Genomic DNA, 14780 nt, shown 5'->3' with positions numbered 1-14780 from the left:
ATGTCTGTGTATTCAGGTTAGAATAAGTAAGGTTGGTTAAAAAATTCAAGTCTTCATCTACGTAAAAATCTGCCGACATATTTATAAATAATGGTTTTAACTACCGCGCACACTCACCTGCTTGTAAACAAAGTTTAGCGCTTCCGGCTTTGCCAGCACTTCATCTTGAACACTAGGTAGCGGTAATACTCCTAAGGAGTGAGCAGCCAGTAACAAGTAGTAGTAGAAGAAGACCGTCGTCAGTTTAGTTCTCTTGTCAGTTTAGAGCTCTCGTGAACTAACGTCAGATGCCTGCAAGAGAGAAAATGAATAGTTGAATAAAGTCATTCTTTTGTTTGTTTATTTTCTAACGAAAAGTATTATCGTCGCTTGAGAAACATACGGTTGAGCCACTGTAGTGGCATGGACTATTTAAACATTTTCTTCACTGACTTTATGGACGGACAAGTTTGGGCCCCCTTAAAGCCAATCGAGGAGTATTCTAGCGCTCATATTTAATCATAAAAATATTAATTTGTGATCCGAAGATGAACGAAAGACTTACATGGTTGGATCAACATGAGGGTGAGTAATTACTGACAGAATTTTCAGTTTTGGGTGAACTATCCCTTTAATAGTTGGTGCTAAATGTAGTTTCATAACAAGGTTCGGGAGAAGCACGTCAGATACTTAGCCTAATTAGCACAGGTGGAGCCACTTAAGATAATCAACCTTAGGACATAAATACAGCTGACTTAGCCTACCTGTCTCCATTGACAGTTTATCAGCATTCTGGTTCGCTTCTACAGCACTATGCCGCAAAGCCAAAGCTCTTCATCTGAAGACTCATCCAATTTGCCTACGGCTCCACCGCCGCAACCAGCCGGCTCTAAGGCCACTCTTTCCTGGCATTGGCGTTCCAATTGAGCCCCAGACTCCAACTCGCGGCTGCGGTAAGACGCAAGCTGCTACTCGCCTCCCGAGATGCCTGGGCTCACCCTCGCCGCCCCCGGCGAGAACCCCGGTCGATTCCCCGGCATCCTCCTACCGATCAGCCAGGCCTACGATACCGCCAAAAGAAAAGTGGACCTTGTCGAGGCTCAGGCAAGCGCTGGCTAAAGCAGACCTTCAAGCAAATTAAATTAGACTTAACTATACGATTTGTATTCTAATTTGCAAAGAAGTAATATCTCTCCAGTGTCCACCCCGACCCGTAAGAAGGGTAAAAAGAAAGGCCAACTTACAGATACACCTCGCCATTCTCCACCATCCTCAGGTGCTAGGCCTATCGTCTACCGCCCATCAAGCTGCGGCAACAGGCCATCAGCAAGCCTGTGCCGCGCCCCGGATCCAGCCGCAAGGGTCCATGCAACGTCAGCCTCAGCCCAGACCACCGCAGAACACAACTGAATACAGACCCTGGAGCCCAAACATGCGCTCGCCCGAACTTGGTGTCAAACACAGCGCCATCGCTCGCTCCTTCCAGCTTCTGGGCCACGGCTCAAACTAACACCTGGCCGTTTTGCCCTCAAGACACCGCTCCTCCATCTGCTCCTCCCAGCCTGGAGGCCATGGCTCAAACTAACACCTGGCTACAAAACACTGCTCCACCGTCCGCTCCTTCCAGTTTCGGGGCCGCGGCTCAAACTAATGCCTGGCTGTACTGGCTACAAACAGCTCCGCCGTCCGATCCTTCCAGTTTTGGGGCCGCGGCTCAAACTAATGCCTTGCCGTACTTGCCTCAAAACATAACTCCGCCGCCTGCTCCTGCCAGCTTCGGGGCTGCTGCTCAAGTGAGCATTTGGCCGAACCCACCGTCAAACCCAGCCCCGCCCGCAGTCCCTTTCACCACTCTCCTCCAAGCAAAATCCCAATACTCACTCTTCACCGCTACACCAATGCCCGCCCCATCAAATGCAATCGCCTCCGAACCTCCACAAGTGGCGCAAAACATCAGTGCGCAGATATTAGCAGGTGCAGATGTTGATCTCTCCTCCCTTCTTTCTAGAGCCCTGCATTTCAGCCCGAGCCCGACGGGCCCCGACTTACCCCTCGGGCCGGGCTTCGGGCCAATTTTCACGTTATAGCTCACATGCGGGCCGGGCCTCGGGCCTTTTTGGGTTATCCTTCTATTTATATTTTTACACATTAATAAAAAAAATAAATAAATAGAAGTTGACGTCGACGATAGAAAAATAAATATAGAAAGACATTTCATAACCTCATAACTTTCATAATCTGATAATTCAACCCGTTATAATTAAACTGACATACTGACATGACAGTCTCACGCACCCACGGACGCACGCATGCGCGCACGCACGCTTTTCCGTCAGCGCGACCCACGATTATACTTCACTTATATCCACTTATTGTAGTAGTAGCTATCCCAGCTAACACAGTTACGTTGTGACGACGTAACTGGACCAGACCATATTCGTTGCAGCGACATCCCAAATAACGTTCCAGCGACGTAACTTTGTGATTCCCATATCCGTCGTGGCGACGTTATAGTGGAACGTCGCTGGAACGTGATGAGTACGTCCCAACGACCAAACTGTCACGTTATGAGAACGTTACTATAAAGTACCATATTGGTCTCAGCGACGTACCATATAACGTTCCAGTGACGTAACTTTGTGATTCCCATATCCGTCGTGGCGACGTTATAGTGGAACGTCGCTGGAACGTGATGAGTACGTCCCAACGACCACACTGTCACGTTATGAGGTCGTTCCTATAAAATACCATATTGGTCTCAGCCATGTACCACATAACGTTCCAGTGACGTAACTTTGTGATTCCCATATCCGTCGTGGCGACGTTATAGTGGAACGTCGCTGGAACGTGATGAGTACGTCCCAACGACCACACTGTCACGTTATGAGGACGTTCCTATAAAATACCATATTGGTCTCAGCGACGTACCACATAACGTTCCAGTGATGTAACTTTGTGATTCCCATATCCGTCGTGGCAACGTTATAGTGGAACGTCGCTGGAACGTGATGAGTATGTCCTGACGACCAAACTGGCACGTTATGAGGACGTGACATTACAGGATCATATTGGTAATTCATATTTTCACCTCACCATTACCTTGAAATACATAAAGAACTAATAAACTCAATCCATCTCTGGTGCAAAAAATAAACCTTATGAAATCTAATTGTAATCTAATTATAGGGGATTCATAGTTAATACATTAATTACATACATGCAATGCAAACAAATACAAAAACATTACATTCTAATATAAAATATACAAAAACACACTGCATTCATTCACAAATCAATATTTATTCAGCACTACTTTGTACAAATAGGAAGCCAAAACATTTTGAACATCGCACCTGTTCTTTAAACATGCAAAATGTTACTAAGTTATGAGCACAGAAAACTAAACACAACAATTCATAGATTACACAATATAAACAATAGAACATTTTTGTCTTAAAGATGGGGAGATGGTTAATGACGTTATTAGTGAAAATTAAAAATAATTATCAGTAAACTTATTGATACAACATAATTTAGTGCAACAAAAAATACATGATAAATAGATATGAAACAATTCAGCAGATACTGCACCGAGATACTGCACAAAGTAAAACTGTGAGCGTCATATATGAGGCTCCTGGTATAAATGTCTGGTGGTGATGTGCTTTAATTACACGACATGCAGGAAAAAAATTAGGCTAATTCATGCGCACGATTTTCTATTTCATTCCCTCGATTTGCTAAAACGTGTACACTTTTTATACATCAAGAGAACGAATTAGTAAATTGTGCATACGATTTAGCAAATCAATGAAATGTAAAAGTAATCGTGCACGTTTAGTACATAGAGGGAACGAATTAGTAAATCATGGACATGATTTCTTTCTTTTTCTTGCATGTCATGATCAGGGCTCTGTGCTCACTATCAGAGGATAAAACTAAACAATATAACAATTACCAAAGAACCATAATTTTTGAGCTTCTCAGAAGAAAAACATTCATAAAGCGTAAAGATATGAAAAATGAACAATATAGAGATTTCTAGCATCTCTCCTGTATTATTTGTCCCACCTGAAAAAACAAAGTTTTTTAAGAAAATGAGCATATCGACTTTCTCAGAAGAATCTGTGATCTCTGATTACTGACTGTGGAGAAGACTCTTTCAGACAGTGCTGAGGAGGCAGGGTTAGGTGCTGGACAGCTGATAGAGAAGAGGAAGAGTGTGTTTCTTACCCCAGCAGCAGAAGACAGGCTCTTCTGAGGGAAGGACAGGAGGCTTGATGCAGTGTTTTGCTGTAGAACAAGGCTCCTTCTCAGCACCTGATCTTCTTCAGAAAAGAGTTCCTCTAGTGTAGAGTCAGACACTCAGACTTCTTGCAAACTGGAATCTTTCAATAACATTTAGCATATTATTGTAGTCATGTTCATTGTTTTTATTATAACACATGGCAAGCTTATGAGAAAATTGTTAAATGTGTTCTTCCTCCTCTTCTTCATCCTGGGCCTGCTGTCAACATCCTCTGAGCTGAAAGGGAGGATCATCTTGTTAATGTTGCTCATGTATGTTCACAACCAGTCAAAAATCTGGAATCTTTTCTTTATGGTTTTCAAGAGAAGTCTCTTCTGCTCACCAAGGCTAGATTAATTTGATAAAAAAAATGTTTTAAAGTAATTGTAAAAAAAAAAAAAAGAAAACAGAAAGAAAGAAATAACAGTTTTCATACTCTTTTTTGAATATACTTAAACATATTTATTGAAATAATTATGAGGCAAAGCTGAATTTTTCAGTAACTTTACTCCAGTCTGCAGTGTCACATGATCTTTTTCATATACTGATTTGCTGATCGGGAACCATTGCTGATTATCACAAATCAGTGCATTTACATGCACCCAATCGCATTATTGCGGCTAAGATCAAAGTGTACATCTGCTCATGACATACATGATGTAAATCACATCTGCAGTTAGCTTACTACGGTTGTTAGTTCCACTGAACTCTATTGGTAAAGAAGGAACTTGTGACCAAAGTTGGTTTTAGGGAAACGCACCCCATATTAGAAATGATGGGGAAGAAAACTTAGCATTTCTGGAAAGTTGAATTTTTTCTTCATTATTATTTTATAAAACACAAAGTTCAAAACATTGAAAAAAAAAAGGTAATCTTTTGTAAAATTACAAAAGTCTTCTCTACCACTGGTTTTCAATTTTATGCATTCTTGCTATTAGCCAACCACCCCCAAATAAAATAAATATAACTGTAGTGTAGACAAAATGTTTGGGCAGCACAACTGTTTCCAACACTGATAATAATCAGAAAAATGTATTGAGCAGTAAATCATCATATTAGAATGATTTCTGAAGATCATGTGACACTGAAGACTGGAGTAATTAATGCTGAAAATATAGCTGTGCATTATAGAAATAAATTAAACTTTTAAAATATATTTAAAACTTTTGACTCACTGTGTACATTGCCACATTTAAATGAAAACTCAACTTGTAATAATGCACACATTCTCAAAGAACTTACATTCTGGTGATAACTTCCTTCCCTCACTGCTGTCAGTTCCCTTCAGTCATTCCCAGACCTCCTTGTTTTTACTCTTTCCCTCAAATCTACAGAAACAAACATCATTTTACAGTCAATTTGGATAAGTCACGAATTGCAATAGTTATATAACTATAATCACAATGCTAAATTATATATATATATATATATATATATAAATAATTATAAATATATATTGAATCGGCACACAAGTATCGGGATAGTATTGAATTGGCAGATTAGCGTATCATCCCAGCCCTAGTTACTACAGTCAAAACAATGAAACTCTCTTCAAGAGCGCACAATAACTGATATTTAAAACTGTTAAAAGAAAAGGCTCAAAATATTGCACACATATAATACACAACAATATCTCTTCCTTTGGTGCTTTGAACATTTCTGTGAGTAATGCTACACGCTGTGACTCTGTGTTGCTTCAAGTGCATCATTCTGCGCACTGGTTGTGTTTACGCGATGCACGCTGTATAGGAGCCATTCCCTTTCGTATTATAATACATTAGCACAATGAAAGATTCTTGTTCTGTCCCATCTACCACATGTTGCTGCCTTCATTACTGTGCTATAAATTTAAAAGAAATGTATTTTACACACACATACATTATACACACACACACACACACACACACACACATATATATATATATATATATATAGACGGTTTCAACGGCAACAACATAAACAAACTTTTATAAACAAACGCTTCTGTAGACCTAACCTAACCGGTAGACTCCAAATAGAATCAATAACAACAGCCAAGTCCCTCTAGAGTAGATATTTTTTGATAACAAACAAAATATGTTTTCTGTGTAGATCAGGCGGACTTGATGAAAATGCAAATTCAGCCTTTGCCAGCAGGAGATGTTTTAAAGCATAGACATAAAGTGCGAGAAATAGAGGTTTTCCCAGTAACAGCTGTAAACAAAGCAGAGCTGGTACGCTCACACGCGGCTCTCTCAGGCATATAACATGCAAGTCTTCCTTCAGAAATACAGCGATATAAAAACACCTGTGCCTCGTTTTGATATTTAAACATATAAATGTTAGGAATTATTAAACGTGCAGTACGTAACGTTACTCATGTTTATTCAACGAAGCCTTTTTGAAAATCTATCAGTTTTAAAATTGTGGCGAGTCTCCAAAAATAAATAAATGTATGGGAAACATCCCGCAGCACAACCACCTGAGCCCAACTTCAGTCTACTCATCACCTTGCCTTTAACTGCGTTTGTAGATGGCACCGCAGCCAGACCGATATACACAACACAGACCGGAATATATATATATCAGTTTGAGACCAAAGGTTTGGACATACCTTCTCATTCAAAGAGTTTTCTTTATTTTCATGACTATGAAAATTGTAGATTCACACTGAAGGCATCAAAACTATGGATTAACACATGTGGAATTATATATGGAATTATATACATAACAAAAAAGTGTGAAACAACTGAAAATATGTAATATTCTAGGTTCTTCAAAGTAGCCACCTTTTGCTTTGATTACTGCTTTGCACACTCTTAGCATTCTCTTGATGAGCTTCAAGAGGTAGTCACCTGAAATGGTCTTCAACAGTCTTGAAGGAGTTCCCAGAGAGATGCTTAGCACTTGTTGGCCCTTCTGCCTTCTGTCTGCGGTCCAGCTCACCCCTAAACCATCTGGATTGGGTTCAGGTCCGGTGACTGTGGAGGCCAGGTCATCTGGCGCAGCACCCCATCACTCTCCTTCTTGGTCAAATAGCCCTTGATGCCTTCAGTGTGACTCTACAATCTTCATAGTCATGAAAATAAAGAAAACTCTTTGAATGAGAAGGTGTGTCCAAACTTTTGGTCTTTACTGTAAAATATATATTTTACAGTTTTTTTATATATACACACACACACACTTTTGCACATCCTGTCATACCAGTGACTGGGTGTTACTGCAATAGACTTTGCAGCATTAAGGTTAACGATTAATCGATTATTTGATCATTAATATAAACGACGATCAATCATGGAAATGATTGAAAATTGACATCCCTACACAGAAGTATAGAAAATTCTACATTGATTAAAAAATTTTTTTGCAAAAAACGACACTGATATCGGATCAGAATTACTGTCTCTTCTCATAGTGACAGCCAATCACATTAGTTTTCTGGTATTGCATGCACTTGATTGGCTTGCGTCTGCGCTAGGGTATTTGCATAAGACATTCTGACTGGAGGACGGCTGCATTGGCGCTTAAAAAGTCTTCAACTTCTATTTAGAATTAATTTCTAGAATTTATTTCACCATGCTTGACGTCACTTCATTTAAAAGTAAACGAGAGGCATTGACACCCCATGTGATGGGGCGTTATATGTCGGGTTACCGCTGCACAAATCTTTCAACAACGAGAAATGTAGTTCCAGCACGGCCTTACAGCCAGGACAGCAGAATGGTCAGGATGACCTGAAACACATAACCAACTGAAATCAATTTAAAAGTATTTAGTCTTGCCTGAGTGATGCTGAAACAACCAGGTTTAGTTTTTCACCCAGGAGAAACTGCTTCCATGAAGAATGATCTCTTGATCCTGGATCCTTGCTGCCATCCACGCAGAGATGATTTGGAGGATATGTGGTTGTGTCTAAAGGGTAATGAATCAATGTTACAAGAATACTGATAGCAGCACTATTGATCCTGTAACTTATGTAAATGTTTTCAGTACCGAACAAGTCAGGAACCAAATTAGTACCAGTTCTTGAAACCCATCTCTACTTGTAATAGTTGTCTTGTTGCTGCTGCCCAGACTGTCTCTTCCCCTGATTATAAATATATGTGTTCATTTTAAAGCAATAAATAATACATTTAAATTACTAGGTGGTAACAAATATATTTCCTTATAAGGAACTCACTGAATCATGGACTCAACTGGTGGTTGTCAGGCCCTAAGAAAGTGAACAATTTGTTTACTTTTTGTGGAACGAAAGTATCAGATCAATTTGAGAATTAAACTAGCATTAAAAAGCATGCATGTGAAAAACACCATCAACACCAATAATGAACAGATGACAGAATTTACAAGCCTGCCACTTGAGGGAGAAAAGGGGAAATTATTAATCCCACATAACGTTACACTGAACATGATTTCGGCAGCCTCGGTCTAATTAACGTTAAACTTTATATTTAACGTTATATCGGTTTATATTCAAGTTCACAGCATGGATAGCATGAGCATCATCAAGCTCGAGCAGCAGGTATTCAAACAAACTAATTAACGTTACTACGGTTAAAAATTTAATTATTAGAAAGTTAATACTGTATAGTTTATAGTGATAAATTTCAAATAATTTAAAACAGGTAAGGTTATATTCGATTTTAACAGTTACCGTTACCTTAGACCACCTCTGAGACTGATTTTGAGCTAATTAACCAAACAGAGCATTTATTTATTAAATTGAAAGAGAAAACCTACAAAAATACAAAACACTACTCCTCTTTGATGGCATTTAACGTTATATCAGTTAAAATCTATGAATAAAAGTAGATTTATAGGACTTACCTTTCCTCCGTGTCCGTCTGCTGGAAGTTGACCGTTACAAAATGACGGGCACGCGCACGTCGCGCACTTCACTCAGAAAGTGACGTGCGCTGCTAGTTTAAGGTTTAAATGTTAATTTGTCCCGTACTCTCTTTCATTAACAAACATTATCACCAAGTAAATTGTTTATTTTATTGTTCTTAAACTGATGGCATATATATATATATTATTTTAACATGCTTGATTAATTTTTTTGTATATTTCCCAAAGAATATGCTGTTCAAATGGTATCTTAATAATAATAATACATCTAGTGCAATAATATTAAAAGTTATCTGAAGACCAGCTGACCACGTCGCTACAACGTCCCCAATGGGACTAACTAGTGACGTCTTTTGAGTACGTGCCCAAGACGTTTCTGGGAAGTTAGCCAAGATTTAAAAAAATGGAACTTTACCACGACGTCCTCACAACGTTGCCATAAAGTAATGTCGCGCTGACCAAATGACGACTAACTGGCAACGTCCTCACAACGTTCTGTGTTTGCTGGGTATTGCCTTACTATCGAACCCGCTAACCATCCAGACAAAGAATTCACGAACTATCTTCTCTCTGGCCTCAGCAATGGTTTTAATCCCGTCATCGAATGTGTGCTCTCCCAAATTTTCATATGCAATAATCTCCAGTCTGCCCACACAGAGCCCGACGTTGTAGACAGTTTAATCAAAAAAGAAGTGAATCCAGGCTTCATGATCAGCCCTTTCGAAAAACCCCCTTTCGAATTGTATCGCGTCAGCCCTATCGGAGTGGCTACCAGAAAATTTTCAGGCAAGAAACGCTTAATAATCGATCTGTCATCACCACACAATTCTGCTTTCAAAGTGATGTCTATTCATCCGGATGCGTGGCATTTATTCGGAATACGATGGTGAGGTAAATTCTATTTCACCGTTCGTCTAACTTTCGGATGCAAAAGCAGCCTGAAAGTTTTTGATACATTATCAGAAGCAGTTTGCTGGATTTTGTCGAACAATTACACAATTCCCCACCTGATTCACCTCCTCAACGATTTCCTGATCATCTCACCTCCCAAGGTTCAGGAGGAGCACGTCAGATACTTAGCCTAATTAGCACAGGTGAAGCCACTTAAGATAATCAACCTTAGGACATAAATACACCTGACTTAGCCTACCTGTCTCCATTGACAGTTTATCAGCATCCCCCCTCCACCCCATCTCCTCCACTAGAGTTCATTTTACACTCTTATAAGAGGGGGGGGTACTCTAGGTTCGGGCCATTCCCAAGCTTGGAGCCCTTCCCCGGACAGCACACCAAATATGCATTATAATACTTCAGATAATTATATGTAAGTGTAAACTCGTGAAATGCTTTAGTCTTCATACATAGAGCAAGCAAGCCAAAGGCAACAGTGGTAAAAGAAAAATCTATAAGATGCCGATACTGGAGTAAAAAACCTTTGGAGAAACCAGACTAACCAAAAACACTGGGGACCAATTTCCTCTGTCTATTCAGTCTGAACATTTGGTACAATGTCAATGGTAGTTAACAGTGTTACTGCATTGATTCAGCTGTAAGGTTAAAGGGTAATTGTGTCATGTACAGACAATAACATTGTTTCCTCTGTGGCCCAGGTGAGGCAGGCAGTGTTAGTGAAGAGTTCCTAGGTGCAGTCATCCATTAATGAATCCTTGCTGTTTTGCTAAAACAGGAAACAGTTCATCCCAACGAGAAGTCCATTGTGGAAGATTGGGAAATAATCAGTCTCAACGTAACTCGAGAGTGTCTCGGGACAGAGCTTTTGTGGTAAAGAAAAATATAAAAAAATTCCTCTCTGCCTTTGTGATATACAGTATGCTTGAAGACTTTCTTGACATCATGCAGAAAGGGTTCAGAATACTTTAGAAGCAGGAAACACCAAAAATCATTGTTAACCGTAGAGCATCGGTTTACAATTCTTGCACAAATCAAGAATGATTTATGTGTATGTTGTTATAAAAACAATCAAACAGACATAAATGTAATCTGTTAAACTCAGTCTATTTTGCATTCAAACATTGCTTTAAATTCTTTCACCTGCCTTTTTTAGCTGGCAGGCGACTTATTTTAGCAGAGTTTGTTTTCTTCCCCCACTATTTGGAAAGACTAATATGAAAATACAAAATTATATATATATATTAGAGGAGGGCATAGATTATTATTTTTTTAATCTAGATTAATTTCACTGTGATCTTGAAATTAATCTAGATTAAAATGGCTCATTCAAATTCTGCCGACGGCATTCAAAATATGTGTGTTACCCAAATAAAATTGACAAACAGTAAGTCTTTGAGGAGGGGTTTATCAAGCTAGATGGTGCATTAGAAATGTACATCTACTGTTTCCAAAATGCATCAAAAACTGCTTGAAAAAGCTGTAAACTAATTCCACATTGCACAAGTCGGGACCCGGTGAAGGTTGTACCAGTGGGCCCTGATTGAAATTGTCTAATTTGTATGTTCGTTTATTTTTATTTATTTGTGCTATTTACACAATGTTTAAGTTTTTTTTCAAGTTTGTAGGTGTCAAGGTACAGAAACCAAATAATTAAATGTAAAATAGCACTGGATAGTTTTCAATGTAAAAATAAAATATATAATCAAACCTACATTTATTCAGACACCTTCAACATTTCTCACATTATTACAGTTTTGCTATATATATATATATATATCAAAAATTATATCTGGTGTCTGAATAATTTTTGGTTTGACTGATAAAACTACAAAGAGCAGTGAGTGATTTTCATTTTCATGGATGAACATTACAGCAGCCAGTAGCTAAATTAGGCGCGGTCCCTTTAAGAGACGATGAACGCATCCAATATAATACACATCCCATTTTTCCTCAACTGTATACTTTCACTTAAAAATTAACTGACAGCTTTTTCATGCATAATTTCCAAGGTGGATATTTTGACATATGTCGTATGTATTTGTCGGCACTAGAGCAAAAATAAGCAAATTCGATGTTCAAGTGTTTTGATCAAAACACTTGAAAACGCTTATCGCAACTGCGATTTGTTCGTTCCGGTGCAGGAGGGACTTTGAGGAGAACTTCGCAGAAGAGAGCTCGATTGGTTCAGTGTCGCTGTCCGTTAGGCTGGCCTCAACCAGTCGGTTATATAAAATATCAAGGTGAAAGTCATCATAGCTTGCTTAAGGCTGGTTCACACGGCAGGATAATTAGGCTGATTTTAGCCCTGATTCACCCCTTCCGACAATCTTAGGATGCTCCGATTATTGTAAAATAATCTGATCAAATATTCCTGCCGTGTGTGGTGTGTTAAGACCGCTCTCATCTGCTCCATGCTCGCGTTGTCTCCACCTCTTTGACCATTGCCTTTTCTTGTTTTTCTTATGTTTTTTTTCCCATTAAAAACAAAGCACAAACTATGGCCACTGCATCCTCTTCGTCCGCCATGATTGTTTACTCTGAAGTCACGTTTGATCTTGAGGGATTTTGCGAGATTTCCCGTCTGACCTGGGAATGCTCGGGAGTCAAATCTGTTCGTGTATGATGTGTTGATATTGCCGTGTGGCTGCACACCACACACTGAACGACCAAAACTGTTAGACCCGTGATTTTTTATCGCCGTGTGTGGGGTCTCTCAGGTTTGGAAAATCGGCCGACAATTTTAAAATCATCCCATGTGAACCAGGCCTTAGTATAGACCCAGCTCCCAACCCAACTTTGAGAATAGATTAACGGCGATATTTTTTTTTTATCGCCCGGTAAGAGTCTCGCATTAACGCAGCACGTTAACGGCAATAATGGCCCACCACTAATATATATATATATATATATATATATATATATATATATATATATATATATATATATATATATAATGTGTCTTGAACAATCGGGTCCCACTAGACAGTAAAAGAAATGGACACAGCGGATTGGATTCAACGGAGACAAGTGAAGTCAATTAAATTTTTGTAATAAAAATTACAAAAATCACGTAGTCCTATTTTATATTATTTTTATAGTTATTGTTGAACTTGCCATTAAGTCATATGTCAAACAAACTAACCAACAAAGAAAAACCTGCTGCAATGAATCCTTTTGATTTATTGTGCCTTAATTTACTATTAGTTTAATTCATAATTATTCACTTACTGAACGCTATTATAAAAGTATATGTGTTTGTTTATGTTAAATAAAAGATAAACATGAGAAAAGAGTCGTATCTTCACTTAAAATGTATCTTGAACATAGACTTTAAAAGAAATGGATACAGCGACCCTGTTGGATTCAACAGAAAAATTAAGTCAATTAGAAGCACGCGTTTCCGGGAGTTTGGGCGCACTGTGCAGACTCAAACTGATTGATTGCTTGATGACATAGATGTCACATGTGCAACCTGAAAGTCTTCTAATCGCTGTGCCAAGAGAAATCTGAATCACCCACCGGATCTTGCAGAGAAGGCGAACGTGAACAGGAGCAAATTTTGGTAAGCCATTGGCTAGCGGACCCCCACCTACTGTTAGCATTCCATTGACTCCCATTCATTTTGGCGTCACTTTGACTGAATAACTTTACATCTGAGGTGTTTAAAGACTCCATTTGTCCATTAATTATTTCTAAAGACACATGAAACCGTATAAAAGGCTCCATTACCTTGTATCCTACGTTATGGTTCCATAGTCCTATTTTATATTATTTTTATAGTTATTGTTGAACTTGCCATTAAGTCATATGTCAAACAAACTAACTAACAAAGAAAAACCTGCTGCAATGAATCCTTTTGATTTATTGTGCCTTAATTTACTATTAATTTAATTCATAATTATTCACTTACTGAACGCTATTATAAAAGTATATGTGTTTGTTTATGTTAAATAAAAGATAAACATGAGAATAAATTACATCTGTGCAAAAAACTTAACTTTTTAACTCTGAAAAGTGAATTATTTATTTACTTGTTCAAAGGACAAGCTCATGTAAAAGCTTAATGTCGAGCCCTGTATTAGCAATGTTATTGTTGTGAGTTTCATCCTCTTTAATATTCATTTTTGTAATGTTGTTATTGTTTGTCTTTTTCTCATTGTTACTATGCACTTAAAATGGTTTGCGATGGATAGAAATGTCATCGCTGTGTGAGTTTAGTCTTTTTCAAAATTCATGTTTGCAATGTAGCTATTGTTTGATGTTTTACATTGATACGGTCAAATACACTTCTAGTGTTTTTTTTGGGATTAAATATTCTACTGTAAGTACGAAAGAACCTGAGATACTTTGATCTCCTGAGAAACAGACAATACAAACATACACAGGCATCTTCAAGACACCCCACAGAGTGGAGGAGCAGGAGACCTCCTTCCCTTCTGGCCATTTGTTTCATTTTAAATCCCTTCACCCATTCTTCCTTCTACTCAGTCTGCTCAAAATGATTACATGAAAATGTCAATGCAAGTGAACTAACACTCATGTCTAGTATCATTGGAAATGTCTCAGTGCAACTGGTACAATGGTCTCACTCTCACAAAAGTAGATTAGAAGATAATACAGATCTGAAGAGTCAAGAGATATCTTGATTACTGTGATGGGAGTGTCCTTTCCTAGGGCCCTCCATGTAAATTACCCCCTGTTCCCATTGAGTTGTAAAACCACCCAGGCTTGGGACCTGAGGTAATGCAAATTCCAATTGTTAGTTTCTGTCTTC

General features: G+C 38.7%; 2 long non-coding RNA genes across 3 annotated transcripts; both read right to left on the bottom strand.

The window, feature by feature from the left end:
* Positions 1-3259: 3259 nt before the first annotated feature.
* LOC127941390 (uncharacterized) lies at positions 3260-7314 on the bottom strand. Its single transcript, XR_008149004.1, has 3 exons — positions 7102-7314; positions 5510-5595; positions 3260-4504 (listed from the first exon to the last, which is right to left on the bottom strand). It is a non-coding gene; the product is annotated as an uncharacterized LOC127941390 (long non-coding RNA).
* Positions 7315-8023: 709 nt separating this feature from the next.
* LOC127941388 (uncharacterized) lies at positions 8024-9259 on the bottom strand. Of its 2 annotated transcripts, XR_008149002.1 has the most exons (4): positions 9074-9259; positions 8427-8459; positions 8240-8333; positions 8024-8158 (listed from the first exon to the last, which is right to left on the bottom strand). It is a non-coding gene; the product is annotated as an uncharacterized LOC127941388 (long non-coding RNA). The 2 variants fall into 2 exon arrangements; XR_008149001.1 differs by lacking the exon at positions 9074-9259 and having other exon boundaries at positions 8427-9067.
* Between the last annotated feature and the right edge of the window lie 5521 nt (positions 9260-14780).

Source organism: Carassius gibelio, chromosome A21 (genome assembly GCF_023724105.1).
Source record: "Carassius gibelio isolate Cgi1373 ecotype wild population from Czech Republic chromosome A21, carGib1.2-hapl.c, whole genome shotgun sequence".
Lineage (NCBI taxonomy): Eukaryota > Metazoa > Chordata > Actinopteri > Cypriniformes > Cyprinidae > Carassius > Carassius gibelio.
Note: the sequence above shows the minus strand (reverse complement) of the source record. Positions and strands in the feature narration are given on the sequence as shown.